Below are 26,011 nucleotides of genomic sequence, written 5' to 3'. Positions count from 1 at the left end.
GCGGTTATTTTGTTGCCGCTCATGCTGAGTTCGCCTGTCATCGTGTCACCGGCTTTTTTCACACATTTATCAACACCTTTATCAATACTGTCTTTGATGCTTGCGATTGATATATTCGAGTCCTTGATCCGGCCGCCATCACTAAATGCAACGAAGTTATCCTTGGTAGCTCCAAGAACTCTGCGAATTATATCATTCCACTTAATGTTGCTCGTTCTTAGTTTTCCTTGCCTGTCTTGGAAAATAGCAACTTCATCTGGGTCAACTCCAGCTATATTCAAAAGATTATCGACTTCATCTTTGGTCGCATATTTTGAGAGATCAGCATCTGTGCTTGGTTTACCTCCTCGTGTGAAAGGTCTTCCGTAAATATCCACCATTATTCTTATTGCTGTTTTTCAAATGCTAGCATTTCTCGATGCGGTATATTCATACACTACTTTATGAGGAGGAGTTGCTGGATTTCTTGAGATTGCATCAAGAACATTTAAAACCTCCCTCCCACAAATGGGCGGATCAATTAATGTTTGTGTTGGTAACGTCGACTGCCACACTGGAACATTAGAAAATCTGCTGACATACTTGAGAAACTCAACTGGCGGTGCTAAACCGTACGAATCAAAATAGATAATTCCACGTGGATCGATCGCGTAAGCAACCCAGTGAGTTCCCGGACCATCTTTGTTGTCGAGATTGATAATGCCAGTTTCTGGATTATTCGGTCGTTGCGGTAATTGATCTCGCATAAATACGCCTCTGAAATGTTTTACACGCAATTTTTTAACAGCATCGAGTAAATCAAAATTGCTCAACGGCGTTAGAATTTTTTTGGATACCATGATGGTGGAGTTCCTGGTAGTCTTAGACCGCGTCCCTTTTTTTTCTTGTATCCTTTTCCCGTTGCCTTCTTTAGTGCCATTCCAGCTGCAGTTCCAACTGCACCGAGTGCTGCGGCTTTTGCTACGGCTGGTGCTGCCGCGGCAATCAACGCCGGTATTGCTGCGAGAAGAGGAAATATTCCACCGGTTTTAGTCATGTCCTTGATAGCTGCAGCAGAGAAATCAAGTCGGACACCGGTTTTTGCTGTTAGTGCCTTATTAAAATGTTTAAGCTGAGTATTAGTCAACGACAATTTGTTTGGACCACCAGTAATCTGATCTCGTTTTAGTGTTATTGATGTCCCGCACGTGCTTGCGTTCTTTGATTGCAATTTCTTCGTTTGACCGGAAGTCAAGGTGACATTAACATGACTGTATGACATTATATCCTAAGTTTGATTTTAATTGCGTTACATATTCTCGATTGGAGCGTCGATGACCCTCATTCGTCCGCCAACACCTTCAAGCAGCATTGCTTTATCGGAGAGTATGACAGCAATCACTCTGTAACCACCAGCAGGAACACCTACACGAGCTCGGAAATGTAGGTCGACAACAGATTGTTTAACCAGATCAAGATGTTCCAGCGAAAAGTAATAAATCGGATATAAACTCATAAAGTCTCGCTGTGATATTTGCAGGCCAGTGTCTACATTAAGGTCGCGCCCCATAAATGACATCAGACGATGATACGCGCGTGCGACACGATGATGTTCGAAATCTATTAATATATCCTCAGATGGCTCCTGATGCCCATTTATTCTCAACGAAACTTCAGAAACTCCAAGTGTATCAAATACCATTGGATTTCTTTCCTGGCTATCTGTTCTAGCACGGTATTGAAATGCAATGAAAATATGTCGTGGTGCTGATACTCCTTGTTGCGATGATATATGCCATGTAAACAACCCACCATTATCACCCTGAATAACGTCTGTGGTTGTTGTTTTCCAGGATAGCAGTGATTTACCGCCCGTGTCCATGAAAGACAACAGTCGTTGTTCTTCGGTGATTGACGGAGACAACACTGGCATCCACAACCACAGTTTAGTTAGTATTACCTGACCAGGGGCAACAGCAGCATCTCGCCAGATAGCGTCATTATCATCAGGTTTTCGCACAAGTACAACTGTGTGTTTGGCACCGAATATGACCTTGTGGACATCTCTGCAGAATCCAAAGATGTGAGACAATGGAATCACACCTGAGAACTCTTCATCTCCACTTAACATCGATCTACGTGTTGCAAAACCCAAATTAAAATTTTCGTTCATCGATGCAACTGCGTCACCGGCATTATTCATTGTTACATTCCTGTTCTCGGGGCTGTCGGTTATATCCTTTGCAAACATCATTGATGGTCCGGCTGATCTGGTGTAATCATCCGAGTATCTCGCCAACCCGAGAATTGTTGTGGCAACGTCGACGTTATCATGAATTGTTTCAATTTCTTTTCCATCTATCATGTAAATAGCGGATTTAAATAACGCCATGATGCCGTTGTTAACAAATCCAACTCGGTCGCCGATTCCGTAGTTAGTGTTATCATTCTTTAAAAGCCTACCTTCAACTTCGATGAAGGCCTCAGCGGGCAAGAAGTATCTACTTGTATCCTGGACCTGTAGTTCAATTCTTCCGCGTTGGTTAGGATCACGTGCTTCATAAGAATAATATTGAAAATCACGTACAGAATCATCTTTAAGTACTGGTTTGGACATATCAAACGCGTCATTGGATTTTCGTGCAAACATTATTATTATTTGTGATGATCTAATTAAAATGTTATCGTCACCGGAAACCACTACCAGCTATCAAATTAGCAGTTACACTATCTTGCAACGCTTTGGAGGTAATTCCTGCTGTTGCGATCTCAGCTAATTTCTGATTTACGGCCTTATTTACTACGCTACTAACATTTGCCGGCATAGCTTCAGTGGATGGTAGTTTTACTGGCACCAACCTCTCGACTGGGTTTTTTTTTCGTATCAGCTGTGCTAGTCGATCCTTGATTGATTGAAATGCTTTCCCGGCAAGACTACCAACAGTGCCAATGGCTTTATCCTTGACAACATCAGCGGCTTTCATCGCGAATTGTTTTCCTAACGGTCCAGCTTTCGGAGCGATTCTTGTGACTAAATCCCTAACAACATCACCGACTCCATCTCCGTAAACAACCTCGTATACTGGTAATCGTGAGTTTACTACTCTGACACTTCTTGGTCTGCGAAAAGAATCGTGTAGTATCATTTTATTTAATTATTGTTTATCTAACTGAATTTGCTAGCAAATTTAATTATTAGTCGCTGTGGTAACCGTCTGCGAGTTCATCAATGAGCCCCCGGTAGATGCTGATATCCATGATGCCACGCTGAAATAGTCTCTGACAGATATCTGCGGCTTCATTTATAATTTCCGGAGAATTGTTTCCGGCACGTCTTCCTCCGATGAGAACTTCCAACCGTGATACATCATCGATGATATTATTAGGGCAGGCAATAAAACCGGATCCTAAACCCTCCCCTGTTGATGGTACAATTCTTGGGGATAAAATGTCTTGAGGCAAACTTTCAGAAGATGTTGTTAAGCTAATTATCGGCGACCTAGTTTGTTTGAATTTTTGGCCCCGCGGACTTCCTTCAGATGCAGCCTCGTATTCACTTAACGGAGTTAGGTCAGGATCTATTGCTCTTCGCCGTGAAGGATATTGTTGTCGTTCTGTGTGTTGCAACGGTGATTTTTCTTCTTGAGGTTGCGATGGTGGAATTTCAAGTTTACGTATAGCATCTACAAGTCTATCGTATTTTGTATCGTCCCTGCTGATTTGTTTTTTATTTTCACGTATACGATACGAATATTTGATAAAATTATCATCTGTCATAGAACCGTGTTCTGGGTTTAAAGACACATCTCTTCTAATCAATCCTAACAGTATTGTCTCAGGTAATTTCTCTTCTGGTACATTTATAAGAAGTTCAATATAATCCGGCGTAAATCTTTTGGCGGGGTCAGTAATTCTCCCTGTTACTCGCTTACCAGCAGGTACTGACACAACAACTTCATCGGGTGGAGGCGGGGGTTTAAGTCCAGCTGAAATATCCTGTAAAATTTTCCTTTGCTCTATTAAAGCCTCTTTGGTAACAGCTGCGGATTTTTCAGTAGCTTTGGTCACGGGTTTAAATAATTCCTCCGTAGTCTCTGCAAAGCCTTCCCGTGCTTGCTGTCTTAGTTGTAATTTTTGTCTGACACTATCACGGACAGGAAGAAATTTCTGAATTGCTTCGAGACGTTCTCGAGCTAATCTAGTCGTATGTGCTTCTCCAATATTTGCCATTATTTATTTGTCAATGATTTAATTCCGCTAACATAAAAATGTTTTTCCTTGGAAACTCATTTCCCAGAGCAGCAGAGGGGATGGACCCGACCCATGGATTTTTCAATAACGACCCCGCCACGGAAACTGTTTCAGATTTATTGAAGTAACCCAAGTTGTCAGTGCAAACTCAACGAGTTTGTCCCTGGAAACTCTTCGAGTTTTCGGGGGACATTTTTTTTTGTCCTGTATTCTGAATAGACGTCGAAATAAGCCCTCTATCGAGGAATAGTTTCCTGGGGGGGTTTATTGTGCAAAAAGTTTCGGTCTGTACAGCCCCTCTGCTGCTCAACCTGAAAATGAGCCACAACCTCTGCCAATTTGGAATAATGGTTGAAAATTACAGTGCAAAACTGGACTGCGAATCGATTGTAAGAAACGTAATAGGCCACTTTGCATGTTAATAAACTTCAAGGCAAGTTAGGTGAGACAACTGTAATTATAATTCGGTTAGCAATATGATCTGTATTTTTTATTTGTATGAATGTTATGGTTGATACTCTCAATTGGTTTAGGTCCCATATTCGCTGATTAGACCTCACCTTGTTATACTAATGATTATGTTGATGATATTGAGTACCAACTAACCTTTATATACGTTATCTTCACGACCGGTATCGGAAATAACGTGTGATCTCTAATGCAGATAAAAACATGCATTATACTTATTTCTTTGTTATAAACTGACTGACCGCCGCAAATCTCCCTTAACATAGGCATCATTTGTTTCGATTGTCATGTCCATCAGATATACTTTAAATTTAAAATAAAATCGGACTGGACAAATTAATAGCTGAGTTAAATCATATAGCAAATAATTGTCGATGCTTAGAAATTTAAATGATATCATGATGACAGCTAAATAAGAAAGAACAAATGAGTGAACACACAATAAATTAATGCACGAAAGAGAGACAAATAAGATAATTTCGAAGAATATGAATTAATAAACAAGAGAACAAAAAAGGAACATAACATTTGGCGAAATGAACATTATAATTTTATTTCAACTTGAAATAGAAACACAACATGCAAATTACTATGGTATTTTTATTTACGGATTTTATTAGACCGAAAATAAAACAATTATATTTTTAGCCTTATAAATTACGAATATCTTTAAATTAGAGGACTTATAGACAATAAAACAAGTGTTTATTTGTTTTATCTTGTAAATCTGGCCAGCCTAAATCTTTTTGTTTAATTTGGTACAAACTGATATTAATAGAGCAACTTAGTCCACGTAGTATAAGACAGGCTTATGAAACTTATTCCAGGGCGCGGACCGACGAATGATTTTTAACCGTAACCGTCGATTGCACATGCCGGGTATAAAACATGGTTCTGTGTAACCGCATCATACTGTAAACACTCTAATTATTTTTGGTTTGTCAGAAAGATATATGGCGCTGCACATCAGGTCTTGTAGGTAAATTACATCAAATTGAATATATTGAAAGAAGGGGAATTAGCTATCTGCCTTATTGGTTTGATTGATGTGGTTTTGAGGTTGATACAGTATACGGGTCATTTTATCTGAGTAAGCTCCCTTTGCCCAATGTTCTACATGGTACACCAATTATTGATATGCGATTTTAATTCTTCTTTGATTTCTCTTTTTATTGTAAAGTCTAGCGGTACAAAGTGGTTCCTACATGTGGCTGGCTTAAAGAAAATATTTATTTCATTCATTTGAATTTTATGTTCTCACTTTGATATTCTCTGAAGACATCAAATGTTGGCACTAAGCTAAAGGCTCGCGTGTTTGGTTCCCACGTGGAATGACGACTTTATCCAAATAGACGTGGATCAAAGTTGAATTTTACCACTCTTAAGCATCTGTATTAACGCCGGTTTTGAAAACGCAACTTTCTTTGTAATCAAGTGTCCTGGAAATAACGTACACGTTTTCCAATTGTTTTGACCATCCTCTCCGCTGATATTTTACTAATCCCAAAATGGTTTTTTCAGAGGGTAGAAAATATATGCTGACGGATAAACGTTCAGGTAGATGAGCTGCCTTGAAGATAAAGTAATACCGCTGCAGCCTCTTTCATTATCTCTTTCATATTCATACTTTCCTGTCGTAAATATCATTTATGTCTTCGCATATTAGATGCATGAAGTGACATTTTTGTAATATGTTTACAGTGCTGTAGAAAATAATCGACATTGTTTTGAAAAAGAACAAACTCGTATGATCCAATTTCATTACCTTATGTAGTTGAATCGAATGTGTCAATACTCGCAATGATTGTTATTTATGACACTGATTCAGATAATACTGTTCCACAGTAACTACAACTGATTCATTGAAATGGCAATTGGGGATTAAAACTCAAAATTAGGTTTCCATTAATACCTTTAATTAGCTACTTCTAACATATATTAAACATTTTTATAGTTGCAGTTTACAAGTGGATTTCTTTGGGCAGTGCATGACTAGAGGTATTCCAATGTAGTTGCAATGTCCAAAATCTTAACCTCCTTCATGAACATATTTCTTATTGAAAAATGTGAATGTAATTGACGTCCGTAGTATGATTTTCATTAGATAGGTAACCGCATGATACAGCTCTTAACACACACACACACACACAGATTAATACACTCAGAACACTTGAACTTTATTTTCTTGATATATGCATACCTTTACTCATTACAAATCTTTGTCTTCTTCTTTATCAATATATATATATATATATATATATATATATATATATATATATATATATATATATATACACAAATAATAATAATAATAATAACTCATTCATTCTGTGTGGCAGATAACTCGTTAAGTTCATACCGAAATTTAATAGCCCTGTTTAGAAAATATCCTTTATAGAAAAGTATATAAGTTTACCTTGCAGCTTTGCTATTCGGCTTTTATCATTAGGACTCTATTCGAATATTAGCAGTTTCTGTATGGGATATAGGGCTATTTAGGGAATATTTTTTATTAATCGTTCATTCTAGGAAGGTCAGGTCAGGATAATCAATTAGTATTTGAAAATAACGATATTAATATTAATTCACATACAATATTTTTGCTTCAAAGCATCTTTCTTTATGACAGTCTGTTAAAACACCATTCATTTTAGCAACAGACAGCGTCATTTTTCTCATGTAAATTACATATGTATTTGGTCACTTTCAGTTCTTTTCAATCCATTTGACTCTGGTCCTAACCTTCACTCCAATCATATTCTTCCTCATATTTTCCAACAGGTTTGGTACTCCATTCAATGTTTATTTCTTCTATACTGGTAATATCTGCAATTAGCTTATTCCTTATAAATCTTTCTGCTTGTTCTTAAAAGATGAATACTACATTGTTGATCCTCAAATTTCTAATAGAATCGTTTAAAAAGGTTGATCATTTGATATATATTTAAAACAGCCTCTCTTTATTTACATTATTATAATTTAAGCATATATATGTGGGTAATAAACAAGTTTGAAGTATCCACCAATTATAACATAATCATTTTAATGTCTATGTCCAATGTCTATATCCATGCTCTGTTTAGTATCCTCTTTATCTCTCATGATTCAATGGATGTTAAACTGTAGTTAATATTTAATAATGTAGGTAAGAAAGCAGACATTCTGTCATAATGTCCTTGTGAAATTTTCCCATTTTTCAGTGAAATGTTCATCTTGTACAAAGTATGCTGAATAGTTCACCTTTAGAAAATGAAATGCATCCTTTCTCTTAAGCTTCCTCAAACCCTGATATTTCAGTTCTGCAATCTTTATAGACTCAGACAAAAACGTATAAGAAGTCATATACTACTGTTTAATAGTCACACGTGTGCAGAGAAAGTACATAAATTTGTATATAGCTGTAAACGGCTGATTTTGTAAATAAACCACGCATTTGGATAACCACGCATTTATATACGCAATTGGATAACGTTTGAAAATAGTGTTTCGTACCCTTACTACTTTCACAGCTCGTGCTGATCTGATATACCTACCCTAAAATTGCCACGGAAAAAGATAATAAAATAGAAAAATTGTAGCTGTTATAACCAAGGCAAAATAATTTAAGAAAACAAACAATGTCCGAAAACAATAATATACAAGCAAAAAGCTAGTCAGAGGTACATTCGAGGCCAATAGCCTCCTAGCGGCATTACAATACAGACGGTAGGCATTGATGCACTGGGCTAAAAACACAAAACCGAAAATATGATAAATATGATATCTTTTATCTGGTCTGCACTTTTTAAATCACCTGTTTGATAATACACTTCACTATTAAACAGAAAGTTGTTATTTCGATTTCTGTACCATTCGTTTGATACGTCTATATTTACTTAATTTTTATGTGTTTTAATCTCATTTCCCTGAAAAACATGTACACGAGTTCTACTTGGGTAGGTTCTATTGAAATTTAATACATTTTAAATTTTCAAGACATCTGCTAATAAAGCAAATATTTGTCAGATTATCAGATTTCAAGAGGTTATTACCAGTATCTTTCAAAAAAGGAGTTAAGAACTGACGTTGAAACAGAAAACATGGAAGAAGATGATGAAATGCATACGCAGAGTTGTGGATGGGCTAGGTTATATCCCAGGTACAAATCAGTAATTGAACCCAAAGCAAGGCATTTACCTGGTCCGCGATCGAACTTGAAAGTATACGGAATTCACTATTCGTCGTTTGATACTAATTTTTTTGTGGATCTCGAGGATGTTATATCAATTTTCACGCGGATCTCGAGGCTGTTATGCCAATTTTATGTGGATCGCGAGGCTGTTATGCAATTTTCATGTGGATCTCGAAGCTGTTATGCCAATTTTCATGTGGATCTCGATGCTGTTATGCCAGTTTTCATGTGGATCTCTAGGCTGTTATACCAATTTTCATGTGGATCTCGAGGATGTTATGACAATTTTCATGTGGCTCTTGAGGCTGTTACACCAACTTACATATGGATCTCGAGGCTTTTATGCAAATTTGCTGTTGATCTCGAGGATGTTATGCCAATTTTCATGTGGATCTTGAGGCTGTTATGCCAATTTTCATGTGGATCTCGAGACTGTTATGCCAATTTTCATGTGGACCTCTAGGCTGTTATGCCAATTTTCATGTGGATCTCGAGGTTGTTACGCCAATTTGCATGTGGATCTTGAGGCTGTTAGACCAATTTTCAAGGGTATCTCGAGACTGTTATATAAAGTTGCATGTGGATCTCGAGGCTGTTATGAACAACGGATGTTAAGATTCATCGAACAATGTTAGTTAGCAAACAAGAAAGACATATTTTTTCAAGAAAACCAGAAAAATATAAAACCGTGAAATACATGTAATTCACAGAAACTGATCTCACTACTAAGCATACAATTAAACAAAAGTAAATATGATACAAACTTGCATTCACATAAAGGTTTTGAATGCTTATTGAGTCCTTCGTCAAACTGCATGTGTCCGGACCTTGTTCTCTTAGAAATTATTTTAAAGATAAATAATTACAAGGAAGATTAGGGTTGTGTGATGTTTCTGTGTTAAAGTGATTAGGTTTTTGGTAATACGAGTTAGGCACATATTACAGGTAAAGCGCAGTGGCTACCAAGGCATTGTTCTTCTTCGCTATTTGTTTATTTCGACAGTAGGTGTTTGTTTGCTGCAAAAGACTGCACACAAGTCTTTTTGCAAAGTAACATGTGTATAAGGGCAAGACATCCAAAAGTGAAACCATTCAGTTAGTCTGTCAGTCTGTGTAAGCGTCCCGATGTAGTCAAAGGTTGAGAATTGTATCTTCATCAACAACGCATGCATTATCGAGAATATGTTTTTATTAACCAATTTTAAAAGCTCTTTTGTGAAAATAAGGAAAAGATTAGTCGTTAGAAAATGTCAGTTTATAACATTTGTATATATAATTTATACCCAATATCTCTACAGTTCTACTTAATCATGCAATTTCTTTGTTAATTGTCGTATACAAACAAGTTTAATATACGACACGATACTATTTTTGCAGCTTTGGTAATATTAATATGTTTGTTACCGTCTGTAAAGTGTAATTAAACTAAAAGTGCAAAAGAGATACCTACAACTGGAGGAATATGTCCACAGTTTTGTTTTAGTCGGCAACCAAAGCAAATAAAACTATCTGCTAATTAGCGATTTGTTCCCGAACGTCAATATACAGAGTGGACGTAATAGTATTTAATCTAGACAGATATGAGTGATTACAATATTGATTTCTACTTTTTAATCACTGAAAATAATATGCCATCTGTATGAAAGCAATACCAGGATCGATATTCGTTATTGTATAAGCCAGCGATACATAAAGACTATAAACAGTTGACAATTCTTGGTATCGGTGGTTGACTTGCAGGGAATGAGAGCACACATAGAACTTTGGTTTATGTTACAAATGAAATAAAAGGATGGCTTATGATGGTAACGCTCTTTACAAAATATTATAAAAGTACAAAACTGAACTGAAAGCTGTCTGCAATATATATATACATATATATATATATATATATATATATATATATATATATATATATATATATATATATATATATATAAGATTTAAATTTTTCGTTATTCGTTCCTAGGACATTTGAGTATATCCATATTCGTTTTTAAATAAATATGTTTCCATCATTAGCCTTTTGGGTTCTGTGATGCCATTCTCCTGATACAGTTTTAAATTTCTTACAATAAGTGACCCATTCTTTTTCTTTCACATAGGCAACAAAATCCTTCCGAAGTTGAAAATAGGTCGTATATATTAGTCCTAATGAAAAGCTTACCTGACAGGAATTCAATGGCAATGTGTTTTCTTGTTATGGATATAACACATTCTTCAAATTGTGTTCTATGGTAACGCGTTTACCTAACCAGACAATGGTACAGACTCCTATTTATATTCTATGGTAACGCGTTTACCTAACCAGACTATGGCACATACTTCTATTTATATTCTATGGTAACGTGTTTACCGAACCACACTATAGTAAAGACATCTATTTATATTCTATGGTAACGCGTTTACCTAACCAGACTATGGTACAGACTTTTATTTATATTCTATGGTAACGCGTTTACCTAACCAGACTATGGTACAGACTTCTATTTATGTTCTATGGTAACGCGTTTACCTAACCAGACTATGGCAGAGGCTTCTATTTACGTTCTATGGTAACGCGTTTACCTAACCAGACTATGGCACACTCTTCTATTTATGTTCTAAAGTAACGCGTTTACCTAACCATACTATAATAAAGACTTCTATTTATATTCTAAAGTAACGTGTTTACCTAACCAGACTATGGCACAGACTTCTATTTATATTTTATGGTAAAGTGTTTACCTAACCAGACTATAGCACAGATTTATATTTATATTTTATGGTAACGTGTTTATCTAACCAGACTATGGAAAATACGTCTATTTATATTATATGGTAACGTGTTTACCTAACCAGACTATGGCACAGACTTCTATTTATATTATATGGTAACGTGTTTACCGAACCAGACTATGGTACAGACTTTTATTTATATTATATGGTAACGTGTTTACCGAACCAGACTATGGTACAGACTTCTATTTATATTATATGGTAACGTGTTTACCGAACCATACTATGGTACAGATTTCTATTTATATTATATGGTAACGTGTTTACCGAACCAGACTATGGAATAGACTTCTATTTATATTCTAAAGTAACTTTAAAACCCAACCAGACTATGGAAAATACGTCTATTTATATTATATGGTAACGTGCTTACCTAACCAGACTATGGTACAGACTTCTATTTATATTATATGGTAACGTGCTTACCTAACCAGACTATGGTACAGACTTCTATTTATATTATATGGTAACGTGTTTACCAAACCAGACTATGGTACAGACTTCTATTTATATTATATGGTAACATGTTTACCGAACCAGACTATGGTACAGACTTCTATTTATATTATATGGTAACGTGTTTACCGAACCATACTATGGTACAGATTTCTATTTATATTATATGGTAACGTGTTTACCGAACCAGACTATGGAATAGACTTCTATTTATATTCTAAAGTAACTTTAAAACCCAACCAGACTATGGAAAATACGTCTATTTATATTATATGGTAACGTGCTTACCTAACCAGACTATGGTACAGACTTCTATTTATATTATATGGTAACGTGCTTACCTAACCAGACTATGGTACAGACTTCTATTTATATTATATGGTAACGTGTTTACCGAACCAGACTATGGTACAGACTTTTATTTATATTATATGGTAACATGTTTACCGAACCAGACTATGGTACAGACTTCTATTTATATTATATGGTAACGTGTTTACCGAACCATACTATGGTACAGATTTCTATTTATATTATATGGTAACGTGTTTACCGAACCAGACTATGGAATAGACTTCTATTTAAATTCTAAAGTAACTTTAAAACCCAACCAGACTATGGAAAATACGTCTATTGTTTACCTAACCAGACTATGGTACAGAGTTCCATTTATGTTATATGGTAACGTGTTTACCTAACAAGACTATGGTACAGACTTCTATTTATATTCTACAGTATCGTGTTTACCTAACCAGACTATGTACAGACTTCTATTTCTATTTATATTCTATGGTAACGTGTTTACCGAACCAGACTATGACACATCCATCTATTTGTATTCTATTTTAATGTTTACTTAAAAATCCCATGGCACAGACGTCTATTTTGTATTCTGGGTAAAGTGTTTATTGGACAAGACTATAACAGATAATTCGATTTGTATTGTATGGTAACGTGTTTACTTGGCTAAACTATGGTATAGGCTTCAATTTATATTCTAGAGTAAAACGTTTACTTTAAAAGAATACGGCACAGACTTCCAAGTTGTATTCTAATATAATAACTTCACGTAACGTAACTATGGCACAAACTTAAATTTGTATTATATTATAACATATATGGTATTCTATGTCATTTACTTGACCACACTATGGCATGAACATTTATTTTTATTCTGTGGTCACGTGTTTAATAGATAAAATAGTTGTTGTTGTTGGTTTTACGCAACAGCTGCAGAGTACCCAAGCCCCATTCAATAAATAACAAGAAATATTCTTCATATGTGTGTGTGTATATATGTGTCAGTGTATATATATATATATATATATATATATATATATATATATATATATATCAAACAGGACGGAAAGTGCTACAGGAAAATGTTTGAATACTAGTTTATAGATATAATAAATAACAGTACCATACAGGTTAAAAACGAATTAAAATGCTTTGTATCATAGTGCTATTATATATATTTAATCATGATACAAAGGATCACGTTAGGTATTGATTATGAAAAATGCAATAAACTGGCAACGAAAAGTGCAAATATAGTTTCTAACAGGTCTGAGTGCTTTCGAATCTTAATTAGTCTTTTTCAAAGTCAAATATAAAACAGAGACAAGACAAATCAGCCCAGATGACTATGAAAGCTTGAAATTTCTTGTGTTTCAACTAATTTATTTGAATTTGATGCTGGTGCTGAAAATATTTTATATTGACATAGAAAACGATGAGCCATAACGCCATCTGTGTTTTTTTGTTTATAAATTTATGTAACCACAAATTATATCCAGGATATTTCATAGCTATAGTAGTAATCATAGGTTACTGAGTGACTAAGAAGCAAAGTTAGAGAACTATTTGAAAGCAAATGTGCAAGCTGCAAAAAAATTATTTTATTTGTGCATGGCTGTCTTTTTCTAATCTTCTTGGCTTAAATCGCATTGTTTCAATGTTCTAAGGCAGCGTATCCAGTAAAATACGTTGTATTTTCTTATAGCATATACTCTGTATCAATAATATACCACAAGATATAAAGTTTGTTCATAGAAAAGAAACGAGGGTTGCCGAGTTTTCTTTTAATGAAAAATTATACATGTGTTATATCAGACATACAGCGTACTCGTACTATCTATGAATCTATCTATCTATCTATCTATCTCTGCCTACCTGCCTATCTCTCTCTTCTCTCTCTCTCTCTCTCTCTCTATATATATATATATATATATAGTCACAGGAAAGTTACATCTACAGTTTAATTGTAGCTTCTATTTTCATTTGTATTGATTACATATATATCAGATACACGTATGATTAAAACATGAGTGACGGTATAAATTAAGAAAGAAGAGCACCATCAGCACAGTATGGTTAGTTACTTGAACCATATAGTCACCGGCGAGTATATTGAAATGAGTGAGGAATATTGAGTATACGAAATGACGAATCACCAAGAGTTAATTCACATATATAAACTTATTTATAGTTGAGCTAAGTTATTCTCCTGTTTTAATTATTACCGACAATAGAGGTCTTATCTTTTCTCTGTCTCTATTTCTGTCTGTCTCTGTCTCTCTCTCTCTCGGACTCTCTTTCTCTCTCTCTTTTTCCCTCTTTTCCGTTGGTTGGTTTGTCTGTAAAAATTATCATTATTCATGCGTCTAGACGTCGTCGCACCAGAGAGGCAAAAATCCGCTAAGCTCGTTTTTTTCACGTAATATCGCCCGCAGCTTGCCACGATGGGCCAGAAATGGTCGAATTTAATGTCACCAAAGTTGAATTTGGAGGGACCGGCAAGGGACCTAGTAATACAGGCATGCTCTACAATGGAGTTTGATTTCTAATTTGATTTCAAGATGAAATTTGTCTTCACGGTTCAAATGGCTAATTGCCTTTGTTATTACCTAGCTAAATATTTCTGAGAAGTGTATTCTTCAAAAGTCATTTTTAATTGAATTTTGTTAATATAATTGATTAAATTGTTATATTTTATATACAAGGGCTTTGTCTTGTTTCATTTTATATCTCTGCTCAGATACCTTTTTATTCCAGCCATTGAATTTCATATTTTATTTTATTAATTATTCGATCCGGGCAATAACAACGTGGTCTATCATCCCCTAGATAACAATAACCATCACACCACCACGTAATAAAGTGGTCGCTCGTCTAGGGATTAGGACATTTTATTCGAGTCGACAGTCTGATCAAATAAAGAATAGGAAAAAAAAAACGTATCCAATTTCTGTAGTGCTTGTTAAGCAATACCGACTGAAGTGAATATAACCCTTATTTGCTCATTTTTAATGTTCAGTGCATACAGATGTATTGCCATTTATTTTCGTATTGTAATTATAGCATTGTAAGTGTTTGATGCACGCGCATTTGCTATTATTCATTTTGTTTGGGAAGAAAGGGCAGAATTCTGAATTTGTATAATTCGTGTGTACGTGTGCTTGCGCGCGCGTGTGTGTGTGTGTGTGTGAGACATTACTTTCGCGTTCTCTTGAGAAAAGAGTAATTACGTGTTGTTTTGGTGTGGGAAAAATTCAGGCTGCCTACTGCCCGGCTGTTGACTGGTTTTGCAAAGAGATAGTCTGGTTTAAGCGATTGCATAGTTAGAGCCATACCAGAATTTGGTAAACACGTGTGTAGCTAATACTGAGTAGGGCAGTCAGACTAGAGTGTCGGTAGAGAACCGTACAAGTACACCGCAATGGAGACATACAGACAGGAGTTTAATTTGGTTGGGAAGGATGAGTTAGCTGAATTTGTGAATCAAAGTGTTAGACAATACAAGGGGAAAAAAAAGCCGCATAGTGAGAGAAAGAAAATGATAAGCAGCGAAGCAATACAATGAGAAAGAGCTCGAGTTATCCAAACTGCAAGCCGAGGAAACAGCAATGGAATCCTAACATACGTCAGCTATGGCGAGGATGGGGATCGAAGCCGAGTCCAGAAGGGGCGAAGATCTGAATGAGCGTTCAGGATCTACAGTATTCGATCTGAAGACAGACGATCAATACTGATCACCATTCCCATTTTCAAAGGCAACGACGAAATCATGGACAACTTTTTGATGCAGTTCAAAAGGTTAGGACTGGTCCACCATATACTAAAGACCAGTGAGTTATCATCGATTCAGCATTCGTACAGGGAACCGCGAAAATCGTTTACCATAAAATGACAATGAACGACGTAGACGACTCCGACGACCGGAAGAAAGCACTACTACGGCTATATGAGACGTCGTCTGTAGGTTTCCGAAAACTCATCAAAGAGGCGTTGAAAATAGCCACCGAAACAAATGCGCAGCTTCATGCAAGCGTGCGAGTAGGTTCTGAGGAATGGATAAAATTGACGTGTACGGCCGTAAGGCATAAGCAACGAAAGTTTGAAAGAGCACGTATTTTTAGTACCATAAAGATCTAATCGCGATCTTAGTGGAGCGCGATTTCTTAACCGTGAAAAATATCAGCATAATGTCCTAGCGTTACGAGAGTGCACACTCGCTTCCAACCGATTGGGGAGGAAGGGACTGATGCGGCTTCAGCAAAGCTGGGAAAGCCCAAAAAGGGGAACCCTTAAGATGGAATGGTCAGAACGGTGGGAGGCCAGGGGACGGTAATCCTAGTCGTGATCGTTCATGTGGGACAGGGAAGACCCAGAGTGCAGATAAGTGTACCTGTTATGTATATTTGATTTAATGATATCTGATTTAATATATATATATATATATATATATATATATATATATATATATATATATATATATATATATATATATATATATATATATATATATATATTCAATTTAATTGTTTGTTTGTCAGTTTTAAATGTTTTTATTTTTATTACATGGTATTATAATGTAAATTTATTCACTGGAGATGATACATTTTCCAGAAAATATTTTGACTTTGACTTTTCATTTTAGTAAGCACTAGCTGTTGACCTAGATCCTGACCTTGACTCAAAATATGTAGAAACCAAGTAAATAAAATCTTTTTTATTTTAAAATGATTGACTGTTGTCGAGGTCATGATGCGACTATTGATTTAAGATGCAAACATTTTTTTAAAAATTAGTTCTTAGAGTAAATTGATTGGGTTTTATCACGGACATACAGGGGATATGTGATTTTTTTTTATATATGTAAACATGACCACGTGACCCTTATCCGGGCGCAAAATTCAAGTTTTAAACCATCGTATTAGAGAAGTAAGCAGGGTTGGGCTATTACACTGGAAAGTGACTATTGTGCCGTTTGGAATTATTTAAATTACTTGGATTCAAAAGGATTAATTCTTATTTTTCCCTGGAAAATACGTGTGCTCATATCAAATTCTTGAACAAAGACAGCTCTTATACAAATGTATTTAAATTTCCAAAATCGTGGTGGTATATATTGTTTCTACAAGGAGCTGTAGACTTCAACACTGCAGGTTACAGCATGCGTCATCGTCTTCTATCTTGGATTGTTCGTTGGAACTCGAACTTGAAATCATTAGAACCTTTTATTTTTAGGACTTCTACCATTTTATTCGTGGATTATTCTTGGATTGTTTTTTGGATTTGATTCTTAAAACCGCAAGTTCACATTTTTTTTCATCTTTACAGAATTTTCCCAGAGAAATAAATTATTATACTTTTTCAAAGCTTGTTGCATTCACTCTTTCTCGTGTTACTGTTTGTCTAAACACGTAACATAAGATACCCTTTGGAATAAAAGAGATCTCGTGAGTTGCGGCTGAAACAAATCATGCCATGTCGTTAGGAATTGTAGAAAATTACGTCCGACAACGATTAATGCGTTATCTCCACACACTTTTAAGACTGACGAACACAGCGGCAGCTTCGGTTAATGGTGAGATGGCAACCGTGCTGTTTGGTACCAGATATAACTATCTGGCCTTGGTAGACAATATTTTGTGTCTAGGGATCATATAGGCAAAACGGTCAAATTTGCTAATAGGACTAAAAATTGGCTCCCTGTCGTTAACATTGACCTAGACTCGCCGTATGCGAAAGGGCGAATGGAAGCAGAATGTTTGTTACAATGTCTCACTACGTGATTCTAGGGTGGAGGCATGTGTTGCCACAACATAAACCTGTTACGTGCACACATGTGGACGTGGGGTGTGTTGAGACGAGAGCTATGAAGTGAACGTCAGGATCAAATCCACTGAGATTCACGACTTCGCCCATAGACCATTTGTTACCTGGCGACTTGGAAAAACGTCAAGAGCAAGACTTGTCTGTCCACAAGGTATGCAGAAGGCGAGAATTTTTAGATGGCGAGGTGAAGTTCGCGTTTAAACGAGATACTCCAGAAATGACCAGATATGCTTAAACAGAATATTATTCCGAGACCTAAGCAACCAGAAATGCTTAGGCCGGCACATCTAGGTCTACTTGGAAGTCACATTGGCGTGGCGAAGACAAGATATTTTGGCTAGCGAGGAAATACTATTCGCCAGGTGTGTGTGAGGACGTGCAGAGATTGTGTTTGTCTTGTAACAATTGTAAGCGGGTGGTATCTAATACCTCCCATCGACCAGTTCATCTAGGAACCACCTCACTGATTGATGAGCCTTTCTCGAGGGTGACAATGGATCTGATAGGTCTTATAAAACCTGCGTCGGAGAGCTGGACTCGTTATGTATTATCGAAAGCTGTTACTCCATATGCTACCCAGAGGCTGCTGCGTTGATGCAGTTTGACTCAGTTACGGTGGTTGAGGTTTTGTTAGGAGTTTGGTCGTGAGTTTGTCTTCCTGGGGAGATATTAAATGACCAGAGTACTCATTTGTATAAGCCAGGTGATGGACGAGGTATACCGGGTACTGTCCATTAGACACCCGACTAACATCGCGTATCACCCGCAGTGCAATGGTCTAGTAGAGCGTTCTAACGGTACCTTGTAGAAAGCTCTGAGGAAGCAGTTTGAATGTCGACCCAGGGATTGAGATCGATATCTCCCCGCGATACTTTTCGCGTACCGCGAAGTACCACGGGCTAGTTTAGGATTTTCACGTTTTGAATTATTTTACGGAAGGAGAAAAAAGCTATGGACGGATGAACAGGCATCCAAGGAGGTACGTTCAACATACCAGTATGTTGTTGATCTCCTCAACAAGCTGGAGGAAGAGTGTAACTTGGCACATAATAATCACCAAGACGCACGATGACGTCAAGCCAAGTATTACACTAACAAGACGAACGAACGACATTTCAGGGTGGTGGCAAAATATTGCTGTTTTCGCCCTTAGAGCACAACAAACTTGATGTCTCTTGGAGGGGGCCGTTCGTTGTAATGGAAAGAAGGGTGGACAGAACTGCCTTTGGAGACAAATAGAAAGTCTATCACGTCAACCTGATGAAACGTAATCGCGAACGAGGAACACATACCGAATTGGTGATACTACAGCTGTGATTGAAGAACCCGACCACAATGGAGGGGAAACGGAAATACTTCCTAGATGTCCTTTCATGAGGGAAGTAACCTTCTTCTACGTCTTCTTTGACAATTTAAGAACACTGTCGGAGTTGGAGTCGATCCTCCAAAACTAATCAAGCGTATTAACAGAATTATCTGTAAAGACGGATTTGAAGTTGTCCAGATTGAAGTTACTGGACGAAATTCGCGTGAAATTGAAACCATATACAGTACCTCACGCGAATATTAGAAATTGTCCAGAATGAAATCCATGCTGTGATCGCCTTGGGCGTCATAGAGCCAGGTAAATCATAGTATAGCTCTCCCGATGCTTTGGTGCAGAAAAGTGACGGCACCCACCCATTTTGTGTGGATATTGGAAATTAAACAGGATTACAGAATTTCAGTTAAAAACATTAGTGGATCATGAGGCCATATTTTCCGGAGTGACATTAGCGAAATGCTTTTTCGACAACAAATATGTCAAAGACGTTTTGACAAATTCCAGTAACAGTTGAAGATAAAGCAAGACTTGCCTTGGAAACCCTGATGCAACGTACCAATGGGTAGTCATGCCATTCGGGGTCCAGAATGTGCTAAGTGTCTTCGCCCGTATGATGAGGAAATTAACCGAACCTTTAAGATGGACTGAGAAAAGTGTTAGAGCGTCTTAGACAAATTAAACTGACTGTACGATTTTCTTGGTGCCATGTAGGTTTAGGATATACATAGGTCACACACTCAGCGACGACAGGTTAACCCCAGATAACTCTTACAAGGATCAATTTAGTCACTTGGCACGGCACACAACTAAGAGGGAAGTTCGATATTTCTTGGGATTGGAAGGATATTATCTTTGCTATGTTGCTAACGTTGGTGCTCTTGCTAGCATAGTGACTGACCCGACATACACAAAGGCTCCGACAGTAGTGAATGGGGCCACCCTAGGGACAATGGGAATTACCATTAAAAACACCCCTGGGCCACTCTGGGGACTATGTAAATTTAACATGGGGAAAATTGCTGGGCCACTCTAGGGACAAGGGGAATTGAACATGGGGAATAGAGTTTGGGCTTGTCTAGGGACAATGGGAATTTAACATGGGGAATAGAGTTTGGGCCTGTCTAGGGACTGTAAATTTAACATGGGCGATATTGTCGTGCCACTCTAGGGACAAGGGGAATTTAACATGGGAGAAAAAAACTACTTTAGGGACAAGGGGAATTTAACATGGGATTTTTTTTTAAAATAAAAAAAAAATGGGCTAGGCAATTGAAAGTCAAGATCTGTTCGAGACCTATGAGTGGCCCTGAAAAGGGCCTTTGGGTTTTATGTTAATATTAAGATATATTTACATAAAGGGCACCACATTGGTCTTCTTCTTGTCCTTAGGCTGCGCCTGACTGCAGGACCGTCAATCAGGACTCTTTTGAGGCATCCTTGACGCTCCACATATACTCTTCGCATCCACAGACCGGTGTCTGTCCTGTGGACAACTGTCCACTTGGATCGGACATACATCGGTATGTCCGTCCTGAACATCATCGAAGATACAAGGGTTGAAGATTGAACGTCGGTCCACATGTTGAGGCGCCGAGAACAGGTGAATCAATACAGTGAACTGCGCTTATTTATAGGTAGAGGAAGGATTGAAACGGATTGAGTTCATTGACCAATCCAAACACGCGTTACAAAATTCAGTCAGCCCACGTCCAATCGGAAGAGAGCAGTCTGTGACGTCACGTGGTCTATATAGATTCGCTAGCGCCTGTGTGTAGTCAATCCATGTGACAGTTTTTAAACATGACGGAAACTCAGAAAACGATAAATTGGGGTGCACCAGCAGTGGAGACTGCCCAAGGGAACCCGGACTTACTTTCAGAAGAAGTGAATTGGGATTTTATAGATTTTCTTACCTCGCAAGAATTTGTTCTGGAACTTTCGTCTCCTTCATTACCGCACGTGGAGAATTTTAGACAGAGACAGAAAGAAGAATTGGAGAAATTTATACAACAGCAAAAGGAAGCGGAACAAGCTTTTCTCCTACAGCAACAACAGCAAGAAGAAGAGGTAAGAAAAAAACAACAAGAAGAAGCAGCAGCAAAGAAACAAGGGTGTGAAAATCAAACGGTCACGGTACTGTTAGACATTTTAGCGGAGTTAAGAAGTCTGAAACAAATTTATCAGACTTCTTTATTACGACCGAAGAGAATACGACCTTCCCGAGCTAAACACTCCAACCCTGTGACTAAGCCTACCGTGCCACCCTTAGTGATTTCAACCAAATCATCATCATCATCAACAGTACGCAGTCCAGAAGTAGGCCTTGGCCGTGGCAAAGGCTTAAGACAGTTAAAGTTGATTGCCTAAACTCACCCCTACACCAAAAAAAGGCCCTTTTCAGGGCCACCCACGTCTCGAAAAGAGATAGACTTTCAATTGCCAACATCCATTCAAACTAAAAAAAAACAACCCATTTTACCCCTATAGTACTTGTGTATGAGTGTGTGAGTGTACGTTCTTATTTTAAAATCAAAACCCAAAGACACTTACCTTTTGATACCTAATTTATTCTTTTATAAATATTTACAATCCAATTCACAATTCACAACAGAGCACTTTAAAAAGTTCATAGACTTCTTCTGTCTCATTATTTAGTCTCTCTGTTTTTTGAAATTCTTCACCCTCACAGTCTTTTTCCTCCTCTTCCTCCTCACTTTCTTCTCTTCTTCTTTTCTTCTCCTGTTTCTTTTTCTTCACCTGCCTGCTTTCTTATTCCTTTTCTTCTTCCTCTTCTTCCTCTGAAGAATCCTTCTCTTCTTCTGACTGCTCTTTTTCTCTTTTGGGCAATCTGGAGACCAATATCCTTTTCCTTGACAATAATAACAGGTATCGTGACTTTTGTCTTTTCTAACCCGTTGTTTTCTTTTTTGACGGTCTGAACACTCTAAAGACCAATGCCCTTTCTTCTGACAGATATAGCAAGTATCTTGACTTTTATCTCGCAAGGAAGGAGAGTAGTCTGTCGGCTGGTCTGAAGAGAATTTTCTAATGACCCCTCGCAAAGCTCTGATGAAACGTTCGATTTGTGTAGTCTCTTCCATCGTTGTGCTCGGTTTGAGAGTGAAATGAATAGTGAAAGGACAAGACACACACCCTTTTATATACGCTGGTCTGCCATGACTATAAATTAGTCCATGGTGTTTAAACGTTAGTCATTTGACGTTTTGCTATCAAGATGAAACGATCCAATTCATTCAAGAAGAAAGAAGAAGAAAGTAAGAGGCAGAAACGTGATCTATCGCCTCGTACCAGGGCTGAAGTCTTGGCACAAATTCATGCCAGTGATTTTGAAGAGGACATGAGTGAACCAGAATCCAAACCCTCTAAACAAAGTTCACCACCCTTAGTCAACCCTGAAAACTACTATTCCATTCAAGAGAGGGAAAAGCGACCCTCTAGAAAATTTAGAACCACGGCTTACAAATACACGGTGAAGTTTAAAGATTTCAAGTCCGAAGTACCGTTAGAGAAAGCAGAAGGGTTCATCACCGGGGTGTGGGATTCTTTGCTCACCACACTCAAGCGACAATGTCAACCCAAAGAAGACGATCGCTTGAGACTTTCCATACAACACGACGGTTTGAAATGCCCTGTTTGGATCGAGTTTAGTAGCCCTGCAGAATTGACCGATTCCAAAGTCATGGACAAAATTCAACACGTGCAACAATCCAATGACCAGTTTGACATCACCGATGGAAAAGCCACACTGGACATGACCCACGTCTCTCCTCCTCAAGGGACTGGACGCAAAAAGATGTTATTGGTGGACGAGCTTCGCAGCACCAAAACAAGTCTCGTCCGAATTAACAACCCTCAAGACCAGATGTGTTTAGTCAGGGCTATCATGGTGGGACGAACCTATGTCGACAAAAACGACACGGTAGAATGGAAAAGAGCCTGGGAGAACATTCGAAAATCGGACCGAGCCAAACAACTAAACGAAGCAGAACTCCTGTTGCAACAAGCCGACTTGCCCAAAGACAAACCCTGTGGCATTCCTGAGATGCAAAAATTGCAAGATGCCCTAGCTCCACGCTACACCTTGAAAGTGTACCCTCAAGAAGTGCGCGGACCTCTGTTGTTTCGAGGTAAAGACTTTAAGGACGGAAAATACATTCATGTCTATTATCACGATGAACATTTCGATACCATTACCAGTATCACTGGATTCCTGGGATACAGATATTATTGTGAGAAATGTGACTATGGTTATAAAAATCGAGAGCAACATAAGCATTGTGGATCGAAATGCTCAGGATGTTTGGCCTCTCCACCCTGTCTGAGCGAAGGGCAAGAACCAGTGCATTGTTCAACTTGTCAGCGCACGTTTGTCAGCCCTGCCTGTTACCAACAACATTTGAAGACGCAAGGTTCACAGAAGAAATGTGCTTGTCAACTGCTAAGATTGTGCCCTACGTGTGGCCAAGGCATACGTACCAATAGTGCCAAGGCACACGTATGATCAGGAAAGAAAAAATGTCACATTTGTCACCACATCGTGGACTTGGAACACCAATGCTACGTGCAAAAATACCAATCCCAACCAGAGAAAGAGGATGGACACAAGAAGAAAGGCAATTTCATCTTTTTCGATTTCGAATGCATGCAAGAGACCGGTACTCACATTCCTAATTTCTGCGTGGCTCATCGAGCGTGCGAGAAGTGCATTCAAGAACCTATCTTCAGTCATTGCCCTCACTGGAGCAAGATTCCCGGAGGGCGTGAAAAAATCTTTCGGGGACCGAACACGCTAGCCGATTTCGCCCGATGGGTCTTAGACCCCATCGACAAGACGTGGAGCCAAGAGGACATCGAACGTTACGGAGATTGTCATCGTCATGCCACGGTGATGGCTCACAATTTCTCCGGATACGATGGACACTTTCTTTTGAGATACTATACGAAACAAGGCACCGAGCCTCCTAAAGTCACTTTGAACGGAGCCAAAATCATTTTCATGCAAGTGGGACAAGTACAGTTTAAAGATTCGATGAGTTACTTGGCCATGCCTTTGAGCCGAATGCCTAAAACATTTGGAATGACAGAAATGGCTAAAGGGTATTTTCCTCACCTTTTCAATACGGAAGCCAATCAGCTTGCCGTTCTACCCCATTTGCCTGAGGCTCACTATTACGACCCTGACGACATGCGTACCGAACAACGAGAAGCTTTCTACGCTTGGTACCAGGTCCATGCCTCCGACCCTTTCGACTTTCAGGAAGAAATGTTAAAGTATTGTCGTTCCGACGTGGACATTTTACGAGGATGCTGTGGAAAATTTCGAGAACTGTTCATGAAACACGGAGGGGTCGATCCTTTGAAAGAAGCTTGCACCATTGCCAAAGCGTGTTCCTTAGTGTATCGACAAAGATTCATGCCTGAAAACACCGTGGCTTCATCAGTCCTCAAACGACCAACTATGTCAAACGTCAATACTCGGTCAAAGCCCTACGCTGGTTACATTACTTGTGCGACAAGGAAGACAAATGGATTCAGCATGCCCGCAATGGAGGGGGCGAAAAGACCATTGGAACGCATTCGGTCGATGGCTGGGACTTAGAAAACCCCAAGATTGTGTACGAGTTTAACGGTTGCTTATTTCACGGATGTCCCGTCTGTTACCCTGACCGTGGCACTAAAAATCAGTTTTTACAACGAACCATGGAAGACTTGTACCAGGCCACTTATCAGCGACGCCTAAAGTTAGAACAGCAAGGATACCAAGTGGTGGAAATGTGGGAACACGAATACGATCACCGTTTGAAAACTGATCCCGAATTTAAACGCCTCGTGGAAAGTTACCAGTTCATGGACCCCCTGAACCCAAGGGATAGTTTGTGCGGAGGAAGGACCAATGCCACCTGTTTGCTGTACCAAGCCGACGAAGAGAAAGAAGAAGAAATCAAATACTTGGACGTGTGTTCGCTGTATCCCTACGTATGCAAATATTGTCGCTTTCCTGCAGGGCACCCACAATTGTTAACGGAACACATCGACCTGAAAAACATTCGACAATACGAAGGTTTGATCAAGTGCAAAGTTTTGCCTCCCACCGAATTGTACCATCCCGTGTTACCTCACCATTATCAAAGCAAACTGATGTTACCTTTGTGCCGTACTTGTGCCGAAACGTGCAACCAAGACCAGCCTTGTCAGCACACCCAGAAAGAACGCGCCTTGACGGGGACGTGGGTCAGCGTAGAATTGTTCAAAGCTCTGGACATGGGATACCAACTGTTAGAAGTGTACGAAATTTGCCACTTTCCCAAGACACAACAGTACCACAAGGGTGACCCCACGCAGAAAGGCATTTTCGCCGACTACGTGGATGCCTTTTTGAAACTGAAGGAAGAAGCCAGTGGCTATCCTTCCTGGTGTCACACTCCCGAAGACCAAAAGAC

This window comes from Sinohyriopsis cumingii, chromosome 4 (assembly GCF_028554795.1).
Source record: "Sinohyriopsis cumingii isolate HCF-2022 chromosome 4, ASM2855479v2, whole genome shotgun sequence".
In the NCBI taxonomy this organism is placed as follows: domain Eukaryota; kingdom Metazoa; phylum Mollusca; class Bivalvia; order Unionida; family Unionidae; genus Sinohyriopsis; species Sinohyriopsis cumingii.
Note: the sequence above shows the minus strand (reverse complement) of the source record.